This window comes from Delphinus delphis, chromosome 9, assembly GCF_949987515.2.
Source record: "Delphinus delphis chromosome 9, mDelDel1.2, whole genome shotgun sequence".
NCBI classification, from domain to species: domain Eukaryota; kingdom Metazoa; phylum Chordata; class Mammalia; order Artiodactyla; family Delphinidae; genus Delphinus; species Delphinus delphis.
The window spans coordinates 68,472,268-68,482,962 of record NC_082691.1 but is presented as its reverse complement, the minus strand read 5'-3'; the positions used below and the strand labels follow the sequence as shown (position 1 = coordinate 68,482,962).

Below are 10,695 nucleotides of genomic sequence, written 5' to 3'. Positions count from 1 at the left end.
AGGAAAAAAGGCTGAAAACTCAGGAGACTTCCCTTTATGTTACTGGAAATTTTTGCAGTTTTATTATGTACTGAGAAATTTCTATTAACTCTTCATGCAGAGTTTACATTGTGAGAGTTTCTTGCATATACAATAAGGAGTAGATTTTTGTAGATTCAGATGCAAGATCTTAAATACATAGGACTGATCCTAACTGTGATTTTACAATGAATACCGCTTGATCAATAAATCACTCCCAGGCTATTCTATTGTTTGTTATGATACTATCAACACAATAATTTACTGATATTCTGGGTATAACCAAGATGGAATATGGTGTCATTCAGGAAAAAAATAGTATTGAATGAGATAAAATAATATTCTTAGAGTTCCATGGCCACAGGGACTTTCTCTCAGTCTTTCTCTTTAGGTTCCAGCATGCTAAAATTTTGCTCTGGCTCATTCTCTCTAATCAGATGCAGTAATAAAGCAACCTGTTCAGTGACTTAAAGCAAAGAGTTTAATTCTTTCTCACTCTACATGTCTATCACGTCATTTTCAGTTGGAACCAAGGATAACAGTGTAACCTTTATCTGGGACACTTATGTTCTCTTGGCAGAGTAAAAGAGATAAATGGCAAACTACAAGCTGGTATTAAAACTTTACTCAGAAGTGACACACTTCACTTTCACACTCATTTTATTTACCAAAGCAAAGTACGTGGACGGTCCTGAATTCAGTGACATAGGGAAATATAATTCTCCCCCCAAATCAGTATTGTAAATATGGAAGAACGTATTAAAAAATCTAGCCTATGATTTAATCATTCTGTTTAACAAGGGGAAGTTTCTAGTCATATCTTCTTGACAACATGATAACTGAATCTCTGGGTAAATACACTAATGATATTTGCTAGGATGGGAGTCATTAACTAGGGAAAGTTCTTAATGGGGTGCCCCTGGCTAAAGATGGCTTATAGTAAATAAAAACAGAATCTATGGATTTATGAGGTATGGCTTCTTGGAAAATATCACATGAGCTGGTGGTAAATTGGAGATAATTCATAAACAAAACGTTCACTGATGTTTGGGATAATAATGTATGTACCTCACTTAGACATCTTATCTATTCTTGGCCAAGAGTGCATGTTCAATGTGGGAAGGAAGGACCTGGGAGCTGCTCAGCATGTCCCAGAACTCTCTCTGCTTTATCTGAGTCGCTTGATTATTTGTATCCTTGAAATTATTATAGAGCTTGATACTGGGTACAGTGTCTGACTCACTTGAGTTTGATTTCACAATTCAGTTCTTTGTGTTACTCAACAAACCATATGGCCAAGCTTGTGAGAAGGGGAAGCAAACATTTTGAACAATAATGTAATCTACCATGCTTATTATGTTTATTGATATATTTAGGTTTATTATTGGTCTCTTATTCTGTGTTCTTTAAAATTCCTTTTCTTTTCTGTTTTTTTTTCTATTTGATCAATGATGATCTTCTTTATTCCTGTTCATAGTCTTTATTACTTTGGGATTTACATTTTATTTCTGGTTTTTCAGTAATTCCACTTAAATTTTTAGTATGCTTCCTTGACAAGACAAAATATAAGTGTAATCAATTTCTTTCTTTATCTTAGACTATTTGAACTCTGGTATCTCCACTCTAGTTTTTGTTTTTTTACGTCAACATTTTTCAGGGGTTTTGTTTTATAACAACTTGTTTTATAACAACTCTCTCCCTCAAATTTAGTCATAGGTAATCCTTATTTAATTTTCTAATTCAAGTTATTTTTCCTGAAACATATTCTTTAATTTTTTAGCAACAAGAATTTCTGAGTAGTTAACTCATTCTTTGTATCACTGAAAAATATTATTAATTAATCCTTAATCTTAACTGATAACTTTTATAGTTGTAGAATGTTTAGGTTGGCTATTATTATTCCTCAGTCTTTTAAAAGTTATTCAATTGTCTTTGGACTCTATTCTTGCTAATATGATTGTGCTTTCAATTTGATTGCTGTTTCATTGTACATAATCTGTGTCTGTCTGTCTGTCTCTTTCTAGCTTTGAGTGTGATCCTTCAACATCAGTGGTCAGTATGCTCCTCTTTATTCCTGATAATTTTCCTTGCTCTGAAGTCTGCTTTGTCTGAGATGAATATAGCTACTCTGGCTTTTGTTTGTTTAGTGTTAGCATGGTGTATCTTTTTCCATCCCTTGGCTTTTAATCTATCAGTGTGTTTATATTTTAACTGGGTTTCTGATGGATAGTCTTTCCTTTTTTAGTGTATTTAGACCATTGATGTTTAAAGTGATCATTGATATAGTTGGATTAATATCTGTCATACTTGTTACTGTTTTCTGTTTAGCTGCCTTTTGTTCCTTTTTATTCTATTCTTTTTCTGTCTTCTTTGAATTTAATAAACATTTTTTATGATTCCATTTTATTTCCTCTCTTACATATCAATTATCTTCTTTTTAAACTTGTTTTAATCATTGCCCTCAACTTTGCAATATACATTTACAGCTAACCCAAGTCCTCTTTTAAATAATGCCATTTGACATCACTCTCATTCATTTCACTTATCCGTTAGCTGTAATCACAGAATACATTGTGGCTATTTTAAGTGTGAATAAATTGTTCTCTAGTAGATCAGTTAAGAAAATAAGAAAAAGAATATATTTTATCTTACCTTTATTTGTTTCTTCTCTAACTATCCTCCTCTTCTGGTCTGATAATTACAAAATAATTGCCATTTCTGTTTCTTCAAACTGTGTTTTTTGTCTTTTAGTATGCCTAGTATTTTTTTTTTTAATGAAATCTGGACATGATGTACTGGGAAAAAGGAACTGAAATAAATAGGCTTTTAGTTTAAAGTTTTATGTTTATCTCTCCAGGAGTTGCCATATCTTTCTTCCTTTTTCCTTTGCCTCTGCTTTCGCCTCCTCTGCATCCTCCTCTTTTTCCTCCTCCTCCCCCTCCATATTCTTCTGCTTTTGTTTTTGTTGCTTTCATTTTGGATTCTTAAATTGCACACTAAGTTCTTTTGTTTTCATTCTTTTTTATTTTTTGATAAATGTATTTAAGAGTATGAAGTTTCTGTTATGCACTGCTTTGACTCACAAATTTGGTTGGTAGTTATTTTATTGTCACTTAATTTAAAATATTTTTTATTTTTTATATTACTTCATGTGTAAAATAGATTTATTTGTGTTATGTCCTTTAGCTTCCAGGATTTTTTAAACTTTCTTTTGTTATATTTTTATTGTTTGTTTTAAATTTTATTACACTGCATAATGTTGATTCATTCTAGTTATTGTGGCTCCTATGATGGCCTTTATACATAGCTGACTTCTGTGAATATTTCATGTGTTCTCAAATGTGACCTTTCTTCTCTGCAACATATATGATATCTATATTTATGTGCAGTATATATGTTGCATATATATGACATATATAGTATATGTTGCATATATATGTATATATTATATATGCATCATATATAATCTCCATAAAAGATATATATGGGTGTATATTGTTTATTTCTCATGGCATTTGCTTTCTAAATCTCTACTTATTCCTTATCTCCTTGCTTATTTGTATCACTTTGCTTTTATTTCTTTTCATTTGACCAGCAGGTTTTCAGGTGCATGTGAAATATCCAACTAAAATTACAGATCTGTCTATTTTTCTATTTCTGTTAATGTGTTTAAATAGTACAAGGCTGTAATGTTGGTTGCATATGTATTTATGATTTGGTATCTTCTTGAATTACTGTTCCTTCTTTTCTAGTAAATAGGCTTTTATAGTTTTCATTTTACAATATGTTTTCATTGATATGACAGTTATCATTTATACTATTACATTTCTCCACATGGGCACATCACATCTGCCTTTTGTTTTCTCAGGTGTTTTTAAAAATAGTTTTTCTGTTAAATTTAGTATATCAGATTCCCTCTAGTTTTATTTTTTTACAGGATTGGACTTAGAGAAGGTAGAAAGAACTCCATGCAATTTTTTCAACCTAATAAGTATTAGAAGAGAATAATTCAATAATTCTCTTTTCATTTATATGATCCATTTTACAACCTATCATGCATTTTTTTCCCAAAATTTCAGTGACACTAAATGCATTAGTCAGAGTTTTCCAGAGAAACAGAACTAATAGGATATACTATAAATCTACATCTACATCTATATCTATATCTTTCATATGAGAGAGAGAGAATATGAGAATTATATATATAAGATACTGGTTTGTTTTTTATAAGGCATTGTAAAGAGATTTGTTATAAAGTATTGGCTCATGAAATTATGGAGGCTGACAAGTCCCATGATCTGCAATCTGCCAGCTGGAGACTCAGGAAGGCTGGTGATATAGTTTATTTATTAGGAACCATTGGAAGAGTAGAGAAACTATCCAGACCAAAAATTGGCTTTCTATCCAGCTGTAGACCCATTTGATATTCTCAATTCTCAACCCTCTGGGATAGGCATTAAGGTTGCCCATACCCTAAGAGTGGTATACAATTTGGAACCTTTGGGGCTGGTTCAGATTGTTGAATCTATGCTAGGTGATTTGCACATATTTTCTCACGTAATGAGAAACGAGCATGTATTATTAGCCCTGCATGTTTGCTGAGGAAGCTGAAACTTGGGAATGTTAAGGACTTGCTCAGGTTTTTAGATCGAAGGTTGCCCCAGCATTTCTTCTTTCCACCATGCCTCCCCCTGTGCATTTGTGAGCACTTTAAGAATTAGTAGAAGGTTTTGCTTTCACCTAATGAAAACATAATGTAAACATGTGATAATTAATACTGACAGTTCTTTGGTAAAACAGGGTCATCTTTTGTACTGAAATCACGTTTATTTCAATTATTCCTTGCCTTTTCTCCTGCACTCACTGTTCTATGCATTCATATATCTAAATTCCTAAAGCAATCAATCTATACTTGTCCCAAACTATTTCTTTGCCGCTCCTTTCTTATTCCTCAAATTTCATTTCCACCTCCAATGATTTCCTCAAATAGTGACCTTTTCTTCATCCTTGCCCTGCTTGACTTTTCTGTAACATTAACTTATTGATCATCCACTCCTGTTTTTAGCTGCCTTTATTTGCATGACCCTGAATAGTTCCTATAATTGTCAAATGTGCTTTTGATCACTGACCATCCATGCATTCCCTCCACATTATTTGGTGTGACTTCACTGACCCCACTCTCTCCAGTCATCTCCTCATTTTAAGTAGGACTCCCAAAGCTTAATCTTAAACCAGAAACTCTTCTCTCTTTTCTGTGTGCTTCAGTTATGTTGTCACTTAAGTGGTATTCATTGAGTCACTGCTGTGTAGAAACTCTATTGCTGTCGTAATAAATTACTACAAATTTAGGTGCTTAAAGCAACACACATAATTATCTAAGAGTTCTGTAGGTCAGAAGTGTAGGCACAAAGTAGTTAAGCTGGTTCTTTGTTCTTGGCTTCATGAAATCACTGTGTCAACAGGACTGCATTTTTTCCTGGAAGCTCTGTGTTGAACCTTTTTCCAAGCTTGACTTAACATATCGTCAGAATTCAGTTCCAAGCAGTTGTAGTACTGAGGTTCCCATTTCCCTGCTAGCTGTTAACCAGGGATCATTTTCAGCTTTTAGAGACGTCTTCCATTCCTTGGAACATGGCCTCCATTCTCTAAATGCAAAGTCAGCGACAATGGGTTGAGTCATTCTCATGCTTCAAATCTCTCCGACTTTACATTTGCCTCATCTCTCCTTTGCCTCTCTCTTAAGTTGCATCTTTCTGTGACTGACTCTTCTGACTCATGTGATAAAACTGGGCCCACCTGAGTAATCCAGGATATTTTTCTTATCTTAAACTGAATTGATAGTAATTTTAATTCCATCTGCAAAATCTCTTCACCACAGTACCTAGATTACTATTTCATTAAATACCCAGGCATCAGGAATCTTTGGGTGGATGGCATTTTTAGAAATCTGACCAAAGCAGCTACATACATCTTTAACTCAACACTCAAATATTTTCAGTTTTTAATAGAATATTTCCATTTGAGTATTGTCTCAAAAGTCCATATTTCCAAGGCAAACTAACTATCTTTCATGTAAAATTGGCTCTTTCTTTTTTTTTTTAACTGGTTTCCCATTCTGCCAACACAACCATTGTGAGATACAGTCTCTCAGACTCTGGAAGTAGCATTAATTTTTCCTTTTTCATTTTTTTCCTTCTTTCTGATATCTCAGTCTCATGAACCAGAACTAGCTAATTCTTTCTCTATGATAGCTCTCAGCTTAGCCCCATCTTTATGCAGGATATCATTCTTTCTCATGTTATCATTGATTGCCTGAATGAATTTAGTGCAAATGCTGTCATCAAAGCTCAATCTGTTATCATATGCTGGCAAATAAAAATGTGCTTAAATAGTTACTGTTTAAAACTTGGGAACATTAGCACAAAGTTGATCTTACAGCCATAATGCTTAACCACGTTTTTAATTTGCCTGAACACATACATCCTTGTACTTATTTCCTTTTGAAAATCTGACCCAGTGTCTTTTAAGTTACCAATGAGATTTATTTGCCTTCTAAAATTGTCTTTTTCCATTTTTCTACTAAATAAATGTTGTTCCTTCTGAAAGATGACCCTAAAGTCCCTAAAGATAGTAGAATCTTAGTCTTCCCTTGAATTGGACTAAACATTGATTAATTCAATGTAAACTATACATATTTAATTATTTCTATGAAACAAGTACTAATTTAGGACTAGGTATAGGATAGTGAATGTCCCAGTTCTTGTGGAGATTATAGTCAATCAAAGGAGACAAATGGTAAAACGACTTTCAAGTATTAACAAACAAACCAAACCAAAACAAAAACACACATGACTTTTTAGGCTGTAAGAGCAGAGACTGGATTTTATTCTTTGTGTGATAAGAAGTAACAAGGGGGGATGTTACTAAAAAATAATAATAATATAAGAATGAGTAAATATATGAGGAAGTGTCTAGGTATAAAAATATTTCCAAAGATGGGCTATGTATTCCCAGAAAACATGCTTCTGATTTGTTATAACAGAGTATTGATATAGAGAGGTGAAAAAGCAAGAGAAAGCATGGCTTTAGGCAAGATGTTAGTAGTTTGGTGGTATCACCTCAGAACCCAGGGTCTAATCCTCTGCTCACCCAAAAGTGATTGCAAACTGAAGGTTTGACTGAGGTCAATGACACTAACTTGTGATCAGTTAGAATTCTAGCTTATTAATTCATCATGATAAATGTGTTTCATTTGAGAACCAAGGAATACCAAAGGCCACTTCCATGTAGAGGGGAAATCAAACCAAGATTTAAATTGTGCAAACTGATGCAGTGAGCAAATTATAGGTATAAATGGAATTAAATGTATTCAGGAAGCAGTTTGATATTTTTAAATGGCTGAAGGTGCTGTGCTATTCATTTTTCTATTTATACAGTCACAATTGTATCTTCTACATTGATCCCTGGAATATTCACAATTGAAGCCCTGAACTACTATATTAGAAGTCTTACTATTCTGAAACTGCCATGCTGTGAGGAAGCCAAGCCACAAAAATACTACATGCACATCTTCTGAACAGCGATCCTAGTGTTCCTGTTAGCCCAGGCTAATGCCAGATATGGAAATGAATGAGCTGCAAATGGTTCTAGGCCCACTCATTAAGTTTCTCACAGTTTTAGAGTCTCTCTGGTTGAGATCTCATCTACCATAGAGCAAAAAAAATATACTTCTACTATGCCCTATTTGAGTTCCTGAGCCACAGGATCTGTGAATATAATGGGTTGTTTCAAGCCATTATGTTTTGGAATAATTTGGTATATAATGAAAGTTAGGGAAAAAGGTGTAATAAGGATTGTTTAAAATTTTTTTTCATGAATCATAGAGACTATGTTATGGCAATAGGAGATGCATTTTCATACTGACTTGTGTTTATAAAGACATCTACCAAATAAAGAGAATAGAGTAAAATGCTTGTATAATTCATTAGAAATCTCTTTATCAAAAATATTTTATTATAACTGCTTTTGCCTTGAATATCTTGCATAATTATCTCATATTTCTTTTATTTTCAGAATACCTAGTACATCACTTCTCGGCCTTTTGGCTAAGATCAAGTGCAGAATACCTAGTACAGGGCATGGCACATGGTAGAAGCTCAGTACATATTTGAGTATTCTTTTTTTAAATTGGCTTTTCCATTCATGTGGTGGATGCCACAAAATAGAGCCAGAAATTGAAAGGTAAAGCTTACAGAAAAATAGTTTCTACATTTGGAAATTATTAAGATACCTCTTTAATGGAATAGATAATTAATTTTTTCAGGTATTAACTAAGGTATCATCTACATCTCTCCCCATTACAAAAGTGTCACTGAGCTATAATTACACTGATTTTCCATCTTTGTTTGAAAAAAGCCTTATACTATCTGAAAGGAGATCAACTGTGAGCATACTAATCTAATTTGCAATCAGAATAAAGAGAAAACATTTCTGAGTACTTAATAAAGCCAATTTTACTTTTAAGTTCAATTGAATTTATATGCAAGGTTAATATGCAGTAAGGAGAAAGATGGTTCAGTCCCTTTGAATATTGTATGTGATTTTCCTTTGACAGTATTCTTTAAACTATATCATGCTCATTCATTAAGGTATATTAGCTGTACTGTAAGTATTGTTGACAGGCTTATTCTAAGGCAACAGCAACCTTAATTAAGAAACTCTTGATCAGACTCCTAGTTAATATTTGAATCATCTTGAAACTATTCTAAGTAGTTCTCTTTTTCTTTTTCATGAATAACTGTGACTATGTTACAGAAGAAGCAAGTGAGTAGGTTAAAATGGGGAAGATGTTGCTTTTATTGTGTCTATGGATAAGTTAAAAATGTGATAGTCAATTAATTGGTCAAACACATTATTCTTGGTCATTCAACTTCCAAGTTGATGCCTGTAATTCGTGACACTTTACCTATGTCTAATAAGGTTAGTCAGGGTTGTAAATCAAGTAAAAGTGGAGCTGGGCAGAAAACCTCCTTATCCCTTCTTGTTTACTATAAGATAAATAGTAGAGATCAGTCAACTCGCTATTACACACCTGGCATCATACCCCAAGAGAGTCAACTTTTGATTGTTGTAGTGACAACATGATGAATCTCAGTATGAAATGTCAGTCACACCTCATTACTTTATCTCATCCTTTTGCCCAGCTTTTTGAAGGCAGTCTTTCCTCTAGACGCATTTGCTGTTTTGACAGCTTACATTCATGCTGACATTTGAGGACTACTCTTTCCTCTCCTCTTAGAAATAGCACTTATGCCATAAAGCATGTGGTGAATTACTTTTTTGAATTGCTACTACTATCTCATTTAAGTGTTTTTATCAGATCTTGATATTTTTCAAAGAACTTTGGAAGCTTTCTCTCTCTCTCACACATACACACGAACATTCCTTCACATTTCACTTAAGCAATACTCTGAGAGAAAAGTAAACTGTTTCCCTGTTTAAAGTTTTGGTAAAATGTGCTTAAATTAATTCTGCAGTGCTGGTGAAAAAGAAAAATAAAAACACAGAAACAAGGGCTTTGATTTAGCATATTCTTTTAGTGTTGAAGAATAATTTGCAATTAAGCATCTTAAAAGAAACTAATTCTGCTAAGCACTATTATCAAGAATGATTCTCATTAATTGCCAACAGCACTCTAGATTTAAACCCTTTCTTCTAGAATGAACAAAAGACCGTGAGTATTAAAAAAAAAAAAAAGGGATGCATGCAATCTGTCCTGAAATATCTTTCACTTGTTTACATGGATTTTAAAAGGTAAGGAAATGGAAGAGAGTTTACTAAAAAGGCTGCAAAATTGCCTCACTCTGCTGGTAATAACTATGTTTATTGCAATAGTAATATAAGTTGCACTTGCTTAAAAAATTAGTCATTCACTTGTGGATCTTATCTGAACTCACTGTGCCATGCTTGAATTCCTGGATTTATGAGAGTCATTGGAATGCATAGTATCTCATAAAACTATCACAACTAAAAATGCCCCCCCTTGCTCAAAATTCTATTTTCTTTTCACAACTTGCGTAGAATTCCTCTCTGTATTTATTATATTAATCCACAGATCTATAATGAAAATAGAGAAATGGTTTTACTTAAAATATCAGCTTTTGGCATATTAAGAAAGTAATATTCAATAAGCCGAGTCCCCAACTATTGATACAGAGTTCCTTCTTTTCAGCACCATTCGTTTTTAGGAGATGGCAGTGGACCAAAAAAATAAAATGAAATGAAATGGGAGGTGGGGAGAGAGAGAGAGAGAGAGAGAGAAGGAGCAAATAGCAGTTAAGATTACAAATTTTGCTTGGTGAAAATGATGATGAGAATATGTTGTGTTAACTCAAATATTAGAGTTTTATTATGTTTTCTGGAAATAACCATAGGGTAATATTACTAGATGGCCTCAAATTAAATAATAAGTATCCTTTAAGGGGAAGAAGAAAACATTACTTGCATACATAACATTAGGATGGTAGCCCAAATTTTGAGAGACATAAGAAATATAATTGCCCTATATGATTCTGACTTCATAACTTTTGCAGTATAAATCAGTTTAGTTACAAGAAAGATGTCTCAATTGTGTTGAGCTTTTAAAAACAACTTTAAAGTCAAAAATGGTATACTTCA

At 33.1% G+C, this 10,695-nt stretch overlaps 1 non-coding gene across 1 annotated transcript; it reads left to right on the top strand.

Moving 5' to 3' along the window:
• The first annotated feature begins 8,103 nt into the window (after positions 1-8,103).
• On the top strand, positions 8,104-8,290 carry LOC132431398 (U2 spliceosomal RNA). Its single transcript, XR_009520709.1, has one exon. It is a non-coding gene; the product is annotated as a U2 spliceosomal RNA (small nuclear RNA).
• Positions 8,291-10,695: the final 2,405 nt, after the last annotated feature.